Here is a 13,796-nt window from a genome sequence, read left to right as displayed (position 1 = left end):
AAAGTCCTGGGCCTTGAACTGAGGGTCTGAGCACTGTTCTTGGGCTTTCTCAGGGCTAGAGCTCTACCACTTGAGCCACAGCACCATTTCCAACTTTTTTCTACGTTTGTGGAATCGAACCTGGGTCTTTGTGCATGGTAGGCAGCACTCTACCACTAGGCCAAATTCCTGGCCCCTTCTACCACATTCTTAAATAAGCATTTACTGTTAATATCAGTGTAGCAAACTAGACTTCAAAGGAGCTTTGATTTTATTATTTTTTGGAATATTTTGTTGCATAGCCACCAATGTAATTAGAAACTAGGATAGTATTCAACAATATATCAAATAGCTTTTTTTCTCAAAAAATGTGAAAAATACGAGAATTATGTGATAAAAAGTAATGTACTGACCTATCGGGCAGGTACAGAGAAATCTTGGTGTTTTGTTTTTTGGTTTTTTTTTTTTTTGGTCGTGAGGGCTTAAACTCTGGTCCTGGTGCTCAGGATGGCTTTGAACCATGATCCTCAGATCTCAACTTCCTGAGTGGCTAGGATTACAGGCTTGAGTCACCAGTACCCAGCTAGAAATCTTAGAACTGAATGGTTAGAAAGTTGAAAAAAAAATAAGATTCTCTAAAATCATTGATTTTGCTGATCGTTAATGTAATAATATTTTTAGCTATTAAGTGAGAGTCCCTACATATTTCCCTTTCTTAACATTCAATTCATGGATCAGAGTGAACGTAATGGAAACCTGTTGTCCTCATAACTCATATTATATGGAAATCTTGATGTTGGATTCATTGGGAGGAGAAACATTTTAGAGTTATTTTATCTCTCCAATTTTACCTTAATCAGGTACTTCTTTGTACCATTGGGATAACAGAGTTTATAATTATATATATATATATAAAACAATTTTATAATTACAGATTTAGAAATAGTTGAAAAGGATAATTCCTATGAAGGGAAAGTGCTTTCTTAAAACACCACTATTTGAACTTTGATATTTACAGATTTCAGCATTCAGCAGCCCATAGAGGCAAAATTTTGCAGTTCATCAGGTCACCTTCATTCAGGGAAGGTCATGCTTGTGACAGCAATAGGAATTCAAATACTGAATTTCAGTCGCAAAAGTCAACACATAATTCACCTAGGAATGTGTACAATATCATTCCTCAGTTATCAGATACTACTTCTGACAGTGAAACAACTGAAAGTAATGAATCTACAGAATCTACATCCAATTTCACTCCCCCTAAAGTCATAAAAAAACTGAGATTGAAGAGGGTAGTGAAGGATGGATTTACCTCTTATGAGATAATTCCATTAGAAATGTACTCAGAAGAGAAATCTAAGAGTACACAGGAAAATAATGAATCACCACCAATGCAAAGCAAGGTTGCAAATCAGAAAAGTTTCCTAGCAGTTCCCGATCCAGTGCCTGCTAGGATAAGATCAAGCCCAGTCAACCTGGCATACACCACTAGCAAGGCACGGATCGAGAGGGACATCCAAATGAAGCAATATAGAGAAAGGGTCATTCACTTATTAGTTCTGAAAGAGTATAAAAAAATCCATCTGCTTACACGACTACAGAAAGACGGCTGGAAGAAATGTAATAGATTTTCTCTTGGCAAAATCCTTGACGAAGTAGCCAATCTGAATACCAGCAACAACTCCTATAACTTAAAAGAGTGTATCTTCAAGGAGATTAAAAGGGACTGGCCTGGATATAATGACAACGACAGGAAGTTGCTGGACTTGGTCCTTTCCAACAAACCAGGCCTCAAAGATATCGAAACAACTGCCCACAGAGAGTCTTCTGTGGGGCATCATTCAGATTATGTCCTGCCATCTTACCAGCCGCTGCCACTCCCACCATCAATGGTACTTTCAGATGTGGATGGCCCTTTGACCGATTTTGAAAGATCTCTGATTTTTCTGCCGTATGCTTCAGAACATTCCGGCTATGTATCTTTATCCATCTTACCACCGCAACATGCTGTTTCAAGTAACGATCTAACTGAGAACTCCACTGAGTCTGCTTCTAATATGGCAGAAAGCCCTGAGACTGAAGAACTCTCTTCGGTAAGGGAAAACATGGATACTAGTGACATGGACAAGAAGTAAAGTCAACCTGTGTAGGAAGTACAAAGGGGACACTTTTAAAGCCGGACGAAACACTCAAGTCCCAATTTGTAAGAAAACAATCTAGAAGTTTCCATCTATATGAGAACTTGGCTCTTGTTTTAAAAGAAGTTATGACTTCAAACGAGTAAAGTCATAGCTCGTTCATTAAACTCCCAAATAAATTACTCTAAAACTTCTACAGATCAGTGTTCTGTGTGTCTGTCCAAACTTCCAGCTTTATTTTATTCTGTTTAGCTGTAATGTTTATCATTATTTTAATTACTTAAGTTTTCCTGGTTTTGAAGCTGATTTATTTGGTGGCCTCAATTCCAGAATTTGTGTTCACCCCACCTTTAAAAATATTGAGGACATGGTGTCTACGTAAGAAAATTGTAAGGGCCAAGAGTGTAGCATAGTGGTAAAGTGCTTGCCTAGTATGCAGGAAGCCCTGGGTTCAATTCCTTGCTATCACATACACAGAAAAAGCTGCAAGTGGTGGTATGCTCAAGTGGTAGAGCACTAGCCTTGAGAAAACCCAAAGACAGTACTGAGGCCCCGAGTTCAAGCCTTAGGACTGGCAATAGAAAGAAATTTGTAAACACTGCATTTCCTTCCTTTCATTGTCTTCCCTCATTTTTTCCCTCCCTCCCTCCCTTCGTCTCCCTCTTCCGCTCCCTCCCTCTCTGTCTTTCTTTCTGCTGGTTCTGGGGCTTGAACTCAGGGCTTGGGCTCTGTCGCTGAGACTTGCTCAAGGGTAGCACTCTCCCACTTGAACCAAAGTGTCAACTTGCAGCTTTTTCTGAATAGTTTATTGGAGATTAGCATGTCATACTTCCTCGCTGGTGCTGGATTTGAAATGCAATCCTGAGAATTAGAGGTGTGAGTCACTGGCTCCTGATTAAAAAGAAAAAAAAATTGAAATGACCAAGATATGATTGTGGATAAAGTTTTTTGCCTACTTTTCTATAGCATTTTCTGTTGTTTCTGTGAGTATCAAACCCTTCAAAGCCTTATACATACTAAAGTAGGCTTGTTTGGTCTGCAGAAGTCATCATCCATAATCTATGTCTTAGTTTCTTCCTTAAGATTAACATTTAGGCATTTACTACCAGGATGGAAATACTGTGTAAAACAGTACTTTTTATTATTCATTTTGTTTTGATCCCCTTTTGGTGGATCAGGGTATCTTTAGCTTGGAAATTAAACCACAAAAGCATTCAAATACTCCATGTTTCTTTAAAAAAATACTTCATCATTAACTTTTACAAATAGAATGCTCGCTCATACAACAGTGAAAAACGATATCCCTATAATTCTGTATCAATGGTAATTTACAGAGGCACAACAGATAGGAGTGAGACTTGGTAAAAGGTATTACACAGTAAAAGACACAGTTACTGAACTAGAAGGAGCCAACGGACAGGGAGAAGATTTTTATCAGCAATACATCCAACAAAACACAAGAAGCTCAAGAGTTATTCTCGTCTCCCTTCAAGTAAGTAAAGGACATAAGGAGAGACTTTTCAGAAGTCAAAGACCCTCAGTAAAGATTCCCTACTTTTAGAGGGAAACTTCACAAACCCTTACCTGAACCCGGTGACAAAAACAATAGAGAAAAAATAAAGTCAGAGACTGAAATATTAGCACACATACCATTCGGTCATACCTGGAATAGAGAATCCAGAAAAAGACATTCACTAGAAAACAAGCAAACAAAAAAAAGAATCTGATAGAAAGTCTCTATTCATATGTTAGAAAATTTAATAAATTTGTCGACACTAGATGCACAGACTGAATTTATAGTAGATACACACACCTCATTGTGTCTCCCACCACTGCTGGACGACGGCGTTGCCCTTCTACGCATCTGCAGTACAATGTCGAAAAGAACCTGTGGCACTGACTGACCGCAAAGCAGTCGGTTGGGTGGTCGTGAAACGGAAGCCATCCACCCTGCACGTCACCAAGGACACGTCACCAGTTGCGCGCCACATTCAACCATGCAGAGCTGCAGGAGTGACCCAGGGCCAGGTAATCTTTTTTTTTTTTCTTCTACTAGAACAGTTCTGATATAACATCATTGCAGTGCCACACAAAATTATCAAAACATGCAGGTGGCCCTGTGCAGACGAAGAAAAGAAAACATGCAAGAAGCATACACAAACGTACATGTTTGTTGGTTTCATATACTAAACTATTCCATGGGCCTTTTACGGCACCTAAAAATATGAATAAACAATGTGCTTTAAAAGCTGAGCTTTTATTTATTTATTTTCAGGAAGATGTATGTGTGTATATATACACACACACCTATATATGTTTATTCATTTATTTGCTATATTATAAATGTATATTATGTATGTTTTAATTTTATATACTTATTTACATATAAATATATATTTATACATTATACATTCATATATTTTAATGTGTGTATACTGTATACAGTATTGTATATATTATAATATGTAACATTATATATATATTAATCATATATTATACTTGAAAATATACATGTAGGACCCAGGCTTGTGGCTTGCAGTAGAGTGCTTGCTAAGTATGCATGAAGTGGTAGAGCGTTAACCTTGAGAAAGCTCAAGGACAGTGCCCAGGACCTGAGTTCAAGCCCCAGCACTGGCTATCTCTCTATCTGTCTATCTATGTGGTGTGTGTGTGTGTGTGTGTGTGTGTGCGCGCGCGCGCGCGCGCGCGCGCGCGCGCACGTGTGCGTGAGCACCCATGCACACGTACGTATTGTATATCCATCATCCAGAATAGCCACTGCTCTGCACAGACTGTGCCCACACCCCCTGGGATCAGGTTATCAGGACCATGGAAGATGGTCACAGTCACCCTGGATCCTGTTCTGAGTAGATGATTGTGGGATGTGCCCCTAAGTTCCTGAAATTGATGATTGCCCACCTTGAATGCAGAGCCACTGCCAAATTCAATCTGTGCAGCCTTCTGCTCTGCCCCTCTGTGCACCTGCTGCCAGCACCCAAGCACTGAGGTAGAGACGGCCAAGTGGCCTGGAGGGGCCTGAGGGCAGAGGACACTAGGACCAGTGTCATCATTGCTGGCATGTGCAGGCCTGGGCTTCCATGGTCAAAGGACAGGTGTCCTTAGAGCTATTTCACCTTCATGAGACATTTCCATCAAGTCCAGGTATATCGAGCGATCTGGGAAATCACTGGTGTTGGAGAAAGCACTGCAGGACATGTCTCTCTGGAGAGGGATCTGGGGTCCTTCCTTCTCAGACACAATGGAGACCTCAGTTGACACCCTGGAGGAATCCTGCAAGAGTCCCACAGTCCTCACCTGCCTGGGTTGACTTGGAACCCCAGTCCTCAGATTTTATGCACTGATGTGACCTCAGCTTCCCATGAAGTTCTTGTCTCCTATGAACTGCTCAGGCCACTGAGATTGAGGATCAAGGTTCAAAGCCAGCCTTGGCAGGAAAGTCCATGAGGCATGTTTTAGTGAATGGCAGTGTCGGGCTTGAACTTGCTGTGTTTGGCTCATGACTAGAGCTCGACTACTTTCTGGATCTTGGTGCTTAATAGGAGATAAGAGTCTCATGGACTTTCCTATCTAGGCTGGCTTCCAACTGCAATCTTCAGATTTTAGGACACAATGTGGTGCCCTTGGTTTCTCATGGGATTCTTATCTCCTATTAACCACCAAAAAAAAAAAAGCTGAGCTCTTAAATGAATAATATGTTCTTAAAGCTGAGTCTTTTCAAAGGACATGTATCCTGGAAAAGCAAATACTTAGGCACAAAGTACTTATCTCAAAGATAAATATTTGTCATTTATTTGTATGTATAATACCGTTATACATGGAATAGAATTGAATATATGCAATGTGTATTATACATATCACCTATAAATATATGACAGCTATAGAAATATATTTAAACCGCGCGCGTGTGTGTGTGTGTTTCAGTGTGCTTACTTGTAATTTGTGGGCACTTTCTAGCTACCACATGTAAGGGAGATGATGTAACATTGTTTGGGTCTGGCTTCACTTTGTAGGCATACCAGCCCCATTTGAGGTTGACAGCCTTCATCTTAGACATCTACAGGCCAGGTCCGGCCCCACTTGCTCATTCCCACCCATAACTGCACATACCCCCAGCCCCAACTGCGTCAGCAACATGCTGTTGCCATAGTTCAGATGCCCATTTCTTGTCACATGCTATTTCTTTTTTTCTCATATATTCTTTATTGTAATTAATAGAGGGGTTACAGTTATATTTGCCACATAGAAGGTGCACTACTTCTCGCACATTGCTACCCCTTCTCATGTTTTTGTCCCCATCTCCCTTCCTCCCAACCCCTCCCCTCATCTTGTTTTCCTCCCTTCCCTTTCCTATTTCAAATAAACAAATACGCATATATACAATATACCAGGATGTTCCCCAGGAACATCTCCCTCAGACCCCAGATGTCGACGTCCTCCTTCAGCTCCTCTTCAGTCTTCTCTGCGGAGGAAGCAGTTCGTTTGCAGACGCGGGGCTTCCCAGTGCTGGCGGCGGCAGAGCCCATGGATAGAAGCTCCATTTCTTTACACATGGTACAATATCATTCTTTGAGACAGTTAAGTAGCATTCCATTGTGTATACAGGATATGCCACATTTTGGGGGTGGGTGGGTCATGGGGTTTGAACTCAGCCTGGGTGCTGTCCCTGAGCTCTTCAGCTCAAGGCTACCACCCTACCCTTTAGCCAAGCCACATTTCTCGTTTTCTAGAGGTTAATTGGAGGTAAGAGTCTTAGGTCCTTTTGTGTCCAGGCTGCCTTTGAGCCTTGATCCTCAGATCTCAGCCTCCTGAGTAGCTAGGATTACAGGCGTGAGCCACCATGCCTGGCATGCCACATTTTCTCACTCCCATTTGTCCAGTGAGGAGCATCTGGGTTGATTCTATAACTTGGCTGTAATAAATAGTGCTGCAATGAACATAGCTTTCTAGACTTGTTAGATGTTTTGGAGGTTGTGGGGCTTAAACTCAGGATCTAGGAGCTATTCCTGAGCTTTTTTGCTTAAGTCTAGCACTATACCGCTTTGAGCCACAACTCCACTTCCAATTTTCTGGTGGTTAATTGGAGATAAGAGTGTCATAGATGTTCTTGCTCAGGCTGTCTTCGAATTATCCAGCACTATTTGTTCGTAGAGAGGGGAAAAAGATTTTAACATTGACTTTTTACGTCATATTTCAAATGCCATGTTTAACAAACAAGCATTCAAAAAAGGACTCTATGCAATCACTGGCACATAAATTTTAGAATATAATTAAAATTAAGCTGAGACTTTGTATGTCATAGATATATATCGATCTATATATTATGTCGAGTATATATCCCATCATAGACTTTTATGTCTATGTAGTTATATCTCCAAGACCATATCAATAACCTGGGCTACCCGAATATTGAGTCATCACTCTTGTTCTGTTTGAATCTAATATCCACATGTCAAGAAGACCATGCGCCTTTCGTTCCTTTGGTCTTTTTTTTTTGCTTTATTTTTTTTTATTGTAATTAGTAAAAGGGTTACATGATATTTGCCAGATAGAAGGTGCATTAATTCACATACATTGATACCCTTTCACATGTCTTGGTACCCGTTTCCCTCCCCCCCACGCCCCCCACCCGTCTTGGTTTTCCCCCCTTCCCTATCAAATTTCAAATATCCAAATACAAATAAATTCAATATATCAGATAACAAAGTGAGATACTATACCAATATGAGATAACCAAGAGACAGCAAAGGAGATGAGAGACAACATAGTACATGAAGGACAACAATCATTCATTATATGGCTTTTGTTTCACTATCCTGGAGGTCCTTTCAATTAGCTTCACATTATATGTCCTTATGTATCAAGATTTTGCTCTATTGCAAATCTCTGCTAGTAGAGCCCAAGGTTTCTACTGATTATGACGAATGAGGGAAACCATTGAGCCTAAGTTCCTTTGAGTCTGGCTTACTTCACTTAATATGATTTTTTCTAAGTCTTTCCATTTCCTAACATATGGGGCGATGTCATTCTTTCTGACAGCAGCATAGAATTCCATTGTGTACAAATACCACAACTTGTTGATCCACTCATCAACTGAGGGACTTTTTTCTATGTATGTGGTACCGAGGAATCAAACCCCGGTCTCGGCCGGCAGCACTGTTTTTTGAAGAGACTTCTTCCTCCCCCTCCCCAACATATATTTTGAGCTCCTAAAAAATAAAAAGAAGCTGGGTGCCATGGCTCACTCCTGTACACCTAGCTACTCAGAAGGCTGAGGTCTGAGGATCAAGGTTCAAATCCAGCCCAGGCACAAAGGACCTGAGACTCTTATCTCCAATTAACCTCTAAAAAAAGGGAAGTGGGGCCTGGCTCAAGCGTAGGGTGGTAACCTTGAGCTGAAGAGCTCAGGGACAGTGCCCAGGGCCAGGGGTAGAGCAGGCACCTTGAGCTGAAGAGCTTAGGGACAGCACTCATGCCGAATTCAGGCCCCATGACCCACAATAAATAAATAAATAAACAAAAAAAAAGTAAAAGAAAAAAGAAAAGCAACACCAAAGGGCTGTGGATTCATGTATAAGTTTTCTAACCAGTTCCCTTCCACTTGGGCCTGTATTTGTGCCAATACCAGGCTGGTTTTGTTACTATGGTTCTGTGTACTGTGATATCAAGAGCATTCCTTTACTTGCTCCTCAAGGGTTTTTTGGGAGGAGCTATTTAGAAACTTTTGTGTTGTCGTATACATTTTAGGAATGATTTTTCTGTCTCTGAAGAAAGATATTGGGATCTTGATGAATACTGCATTGAATTTGTAGATTGGCTTTGGGCAATATGACCATTTTCACAATATTAATTTTTCTAATCTACGAGCATGGACCCCCAACAAATTCTGGTCTCAGAAGGTCCTTTCCAATCCCCCCAAAATTCATCAAGACATTCCTCCCACAGTGGAACTTCCTGAGCAGACATCACAGTGCTGGGGTTCCTCCCACAGGCCTTCCTATCTGCCACATGTGGGGCTGATCCAAGTGGAAGACCTCTGTCTTTCTTTGGGACATAACTTCTCACTTTTCAGTGGTGTTTCTTACACGTGTGGTATAGATCATAAAGTCCATTGAGGAGAAATGTTCCAGAATTGCTTCTACACATCCTTCAAGTGTTACCAGATGGGCCCATTTAAACTTCCAGGTCAGCCCAGTTTGCCCTTTCCCACTCTTTCCCACAATTTCACTGGGGCATTCTGAGTTTGAGTGTCATATATCAAGGTGGCTACTAGATGGAGCTAGAAATCCTGGCAGGATGCCTAGCTGAACCCTTCAGGGCTGGGGCAACTTTGTCCTGGTCAAGTTTATCCTGGTCCCAAGGGTGAAATTAGGGCTCAGGACAAACCTGGTCCCTAATGCGTTCCCCTCATGTCACATACATATTTCAGGTGATGAAAGATAAAAAGCATTTTCTGCCTGTCCCAGAATCTTCTCCCTTTACAATTACTCTCATCATACAGAGTGGCTGCATTATATGACAGGAGGTGTGGATTTTAGAGCCATTTCTGGCTGTTCCTGAGTCCCCCATCCTACTGCCTATGTGGTACAGGAGTGGAACTTATGTTATCTAGTGCTCCAGGAGTGCTAGAGCCTTGACTGAACACATGGAACACATCTAGTAGCTGTATGACTTGGAGGTAGTTACTTAGCCTGTGTTCAGTAAAGTTCTTCATGTTCACAATGGGGATTGCAATAGCACCTGTATCATGGGATGATATTGATCAGGTCTTGCTGTTTCCTAGGCTAGCCTTGAAATCTGTAGTAACTGCGATTACAGGTATAGACCACAGTGTTGCATTAATAATATTTGTAAAATGTTCATTACAATGCCTTAATTAAGCACACACATTTGTTAACTATACTAAGTTTTGATTGTGGATACTGATAGTACATTATTAATAAGTAATCTTTACGCCATTTTCCTTTTTGATTTTTTTATTTGTTTTGGTCCCCAATTCCCTCCCTCCACGCCCCCGCCATTTCCTCTTCAAAGATCTTGTGTCTCTGACAATGTATTATGCATCATTAAATGTTTATTAGTCCCAGTTTTCTTTCTTTCTGTCCTCTTTCTTTCTTTCCTTCTTTCTTTCTTCAGGCAGACACCAAATCTCTTTTATTGGGCGGGGAGTGGGCCTTTGGGGCATCCTTGGGCCTCACGGCACAGTTTGTTCATTGGCACTGCCTCCGGACTGCTGAGGCTTCATCACATCTGGAAGCTCTGGTGGGGTGGAAAAGGGCTCGATGCACAGGGACTCAAAGGCTTCATCTTCCCGGAATACGAGGCCTACCGTGGCTGGGGCCTGTGGCCGCGCTGTCTGGCTGGTGAAGCCGCACTCGCCGAGCGTTTTCCCATCATCAAGAAGCTGGTCGGCCTTGTAGAGCTGCTGCTCGTCCGGTGGCCGCTTGAGGATGCCCTCGACGACGCGCTTCAGCTCCAACACCGTGCTCGAGTGCTTGGCGTCTGTGAAGATGGTGGTCTTGTGGCGCCGGATCATGAGGAACACATCCATCTCGGCCGCTGCTCCGGGCTGGACGCGGCAGCTTCTGGTTAGACGCGGCAGCTTCTGGTTAGACGCGGCAGCTTCGGGCTCGACGTGGCTGCTTCGGGCTCGACGCGGCTGCTTTGGGCTCGACGCGGCTGCTTCGGGTTTGACGAGGCAGCTTCGGGCTCGATGCGGCAGCTTCTGGCTCGACGCGGCTGCTTCTGGCTCGACGCGGCTGCTTCTTGCTTTAAGCTCGGACGTCCCGACATGCCCTGCGTGCAGCCCCGCCCACCAGCTTCGGGCTCCACGCGGCTGCTGCTAGCTCGAGGTGGCTGCTTTTGGCTTAACGCCCGGGCGTGGCCTCGCTCCGCCCCTTACCAGCATTCCCGCGCGCTTCCCGTCATGCCCTGCGCGCAGCCCCGCCCACTGAGGTGCCACCATTTTAGGTAATCCGGAAGTGGTTCGCGCCGCACCTCGTGTTAGTCCTAGTTTTCCACAAAGATTAGATATTGGTAGTGTTTACTATACTATGGGTGGAGCTTAGACATTACCATCCATTTCTGGTAATGTTTGGGAGAAATAGAATTGTATTCCTCCACTCACAGGCAGAAAACTTTGCTCTCTCTTTAAAATGTTTGGCGCTCAGAGTACAGGTTCTGGGACCATACAGAAAACGCTACCTGAGCACACTAGCCATAGTTCAACCAGGAGTCTGAATAGTACATACAATGTTTCTTGATGAATGACTAGTCAGGACCTTGAGGCTTCTATAAGACTGACCTGCAAAGCACAATTGTGCCTCAATTTCAGATTGATACAAAATTTCCTTCCTCTCCGTAGTCTGCATTTTATCCCTTTCATTTTAATAAAATTGAGATAGAATTTATATGTCATCACGTTCACTACTTCATCTCTCCCTAAAGAATGTCCACAGTGCTCAAACAGACCTCACCTAAAAAACAATAACTATATCTATCCATCTGTCTATCTGTCTGTCTATCTATCTGTTTCTCTATCTTTCATCTATTGTGCTAGTTCTAGCGCTTGAACTTAGGGGCTAGGACTTGTCTTGAAGCTTTTTTTTTTGTTGCTCATGGTGCTTGAACTCTGAGCACTGCCCCTGAACTCTTCAGCTCAAGGCTACCACCCTACCTCCTGAGCCTGGGCTTTGTCCCTGAGCTCTTCAGCTCAAGGTTACCACCCTACCCTTGAGCCAAGCCCCACTTCCCATTTTCTAGAAGTTAATTACAGATAAGAGTCTGGTCCTTTGTGCCCTGGCTGGCTTTGAACCTTGATCCTCAGATCTCAGCCTCCTGAGTAGCTAAGAATACAGGCGTGAGCCACTGCGCCTGGCTAAAAGCTCTTTTTTTCCTTTTCTTTTTTCTTTTTTACTCAAGGCTGGAACTCTATGACATGGCTTTTTAGTGGTGAATTCAAGATAAGTATCTCTTTGGCTAGGATCAAAGTTCAAAGTCAGCCTTGGCAGGAAAGACAGTGAAACTCTCATCTCCAATTAAGTACAATGATAAAAACAACAACAAAGCCAAAAGTAGAGCTGTGGCTCAAGTGGTACACTGCTAGCTTTGAACCAAGAACTCCAGTGACAGCTCCCAGGCCTTCACTTTAAGCCTAAGGATCAGCAGGTCCAGGTGCACACGCAGATACCCAGACACACAGAAGATCCTCAGATCTCAGCCTCCAGAGTAGCTAGAATGACAGGTGTGAGCCATTGGTTCTGCCATCATCCCCCATTATCAAGCCACTTTTCTCCTTTCACTTTTTTGCAAAATTGAATTACTGACTTTCTCATTTGGGCAGCATGTACAGTGGTGCCCAAAAGATGCTAATAAACAGCTTCTCTGGGAGTTACCCCTTTATCTCCTAGGACTGATGGCAGCCATTTTATCTAACTCAATCTCTTCCAATTCATCATTCACAGTAAGCACCCATTATGTGGTGGACTTGTGCTGGGATCTCCGTCTGGGTCATAGATGTTACAGAATGAGTCAAGCTACAATATGGAAACATCCAAATTTTACAACCTAGTAACTTTTTTTCTTTTCATTGGTCATGAGGTTACAATTACATTTGTAAGGTAGTGAATACATTACATCCTGAACATTGTTATCCCTTCCCATGTTTTTCTTTCACTTTCCCTCCCCCACCCCTTCCCAGGTTGTAAAGTTCATTTCCAACACATTTTCTTGTGAATATCTCTATTACATTGGTTCATCCTTCATCCTTTGTCTCATCATCTTGTTTTTCCCATTCCTTTCCTTGATTCAAATAGACAAATAAATGTCTATACAATATACCAGGTACCAAAGTCAGATACAGCAACAACACAGAATAAATCATAAGGGGAAAAAAGGAGAAAATAGAGTAAAGAAATAACCACATAGTACATTAAAAACAACCATGAGGATGAATCTCTTGTTTTCCCATCCTAGAGTTCATTTTGCTTAGCCTCATCTTATATGGAAATATGTACATAGTTTTTGAGCTGTTGTAATCTTCTGCTGGGAAAATCCCAGATGCATACTAATTATGACAAATGAGGGAAACCATTGAGCCTGTGTTCCATTGGATCTGCCTTATTTCCCTGAATATGATTTCCCCAAAATCTTTCCATTTCCTTACAAATGGGGCAATGTCATTCTAATGGCAACATAGAATTCCCTTGTGTATATATATCACCTCTTCTTTATCTGTTCATCTACTGACAAACATCTGAGTTAGTTCCCTATCTTAGCTATACTAAATAATGCTGCAGTGAACATCATTGTGCTAATGGCTTTACTATGTCCTATTTCTGGACATTTCTGTAAATGCCCATGAGTGGGATTGCTGGGTCATCTGGCTGGCTTTGAACTGTGATCCTCAGCTCTCAGCTTCCTAGGTAGTTATGATTACAGACATGAGCCACCAGTCCCCTACTGGTCAGACTAAGAGGGGTAGTGAAGCTAAGAAAGTTTGTGATAACTCTAGCAGTTGGTAATAGTCTGAGTTGAAAACCTCAGGGTGACCTTTGCTGGTTGACTGGGAAGAAGGTTAACCATCCAGGACAGCCTGCATTACTTTTACTTAAGTCACTTTCACCTGTATCACTCATTGTGAGAAAATACCTGCCATAAGCA

At 42.3% G+C, this 13,796-nt stretch overlaps 1 long non-coding RNA gene and 1 pseudogene across 1 annotated transcript in view; both read right to left on the bottom strand.

The window, feature by feature from the left end:
* LOC150041536 (uncharacterized) overlaps positions 1–3,981 on the bottom strand; it is a 33,718-nt gene extending 29,737 nt beyond the window's left edge. The window contains exon 1 of the long non-coding RNA XR_016533747.1: positions 3,931–3,981. This is a non-coding gene — a long non-coding RNA (uncharacterized LOC150041536). The remainder of the gene's footprint in view (positions 1–3,930) is intronic.
* Positions 3,982–10,345: 6,364 nt separating this feature from the next.
* Positions 10,346–10,689, bottom strand: LOC150041535 (elongin-B pseudogene; annotated as a pseudogene).
* Positions 10,690–13,796: the final 3,107 nt, after the last annotated feature.

This window comes from Megascapheus bottae, chromosome X (assembly GCF_031878675.1).
Source record: "Megascapheus bottae isolate mThoBot1 chromosome X, mThoBot2.hap1, whole genome shotgun sequence".
NCBI lineage: Eukaryota > Metazoa > Chordata > Mammalia > Rodentia > Geomyidae > Megascapheus > Megascapheus bottae.
This window is presented reverse-complemented; position numbering and strand designations above follow the sequence as displayed.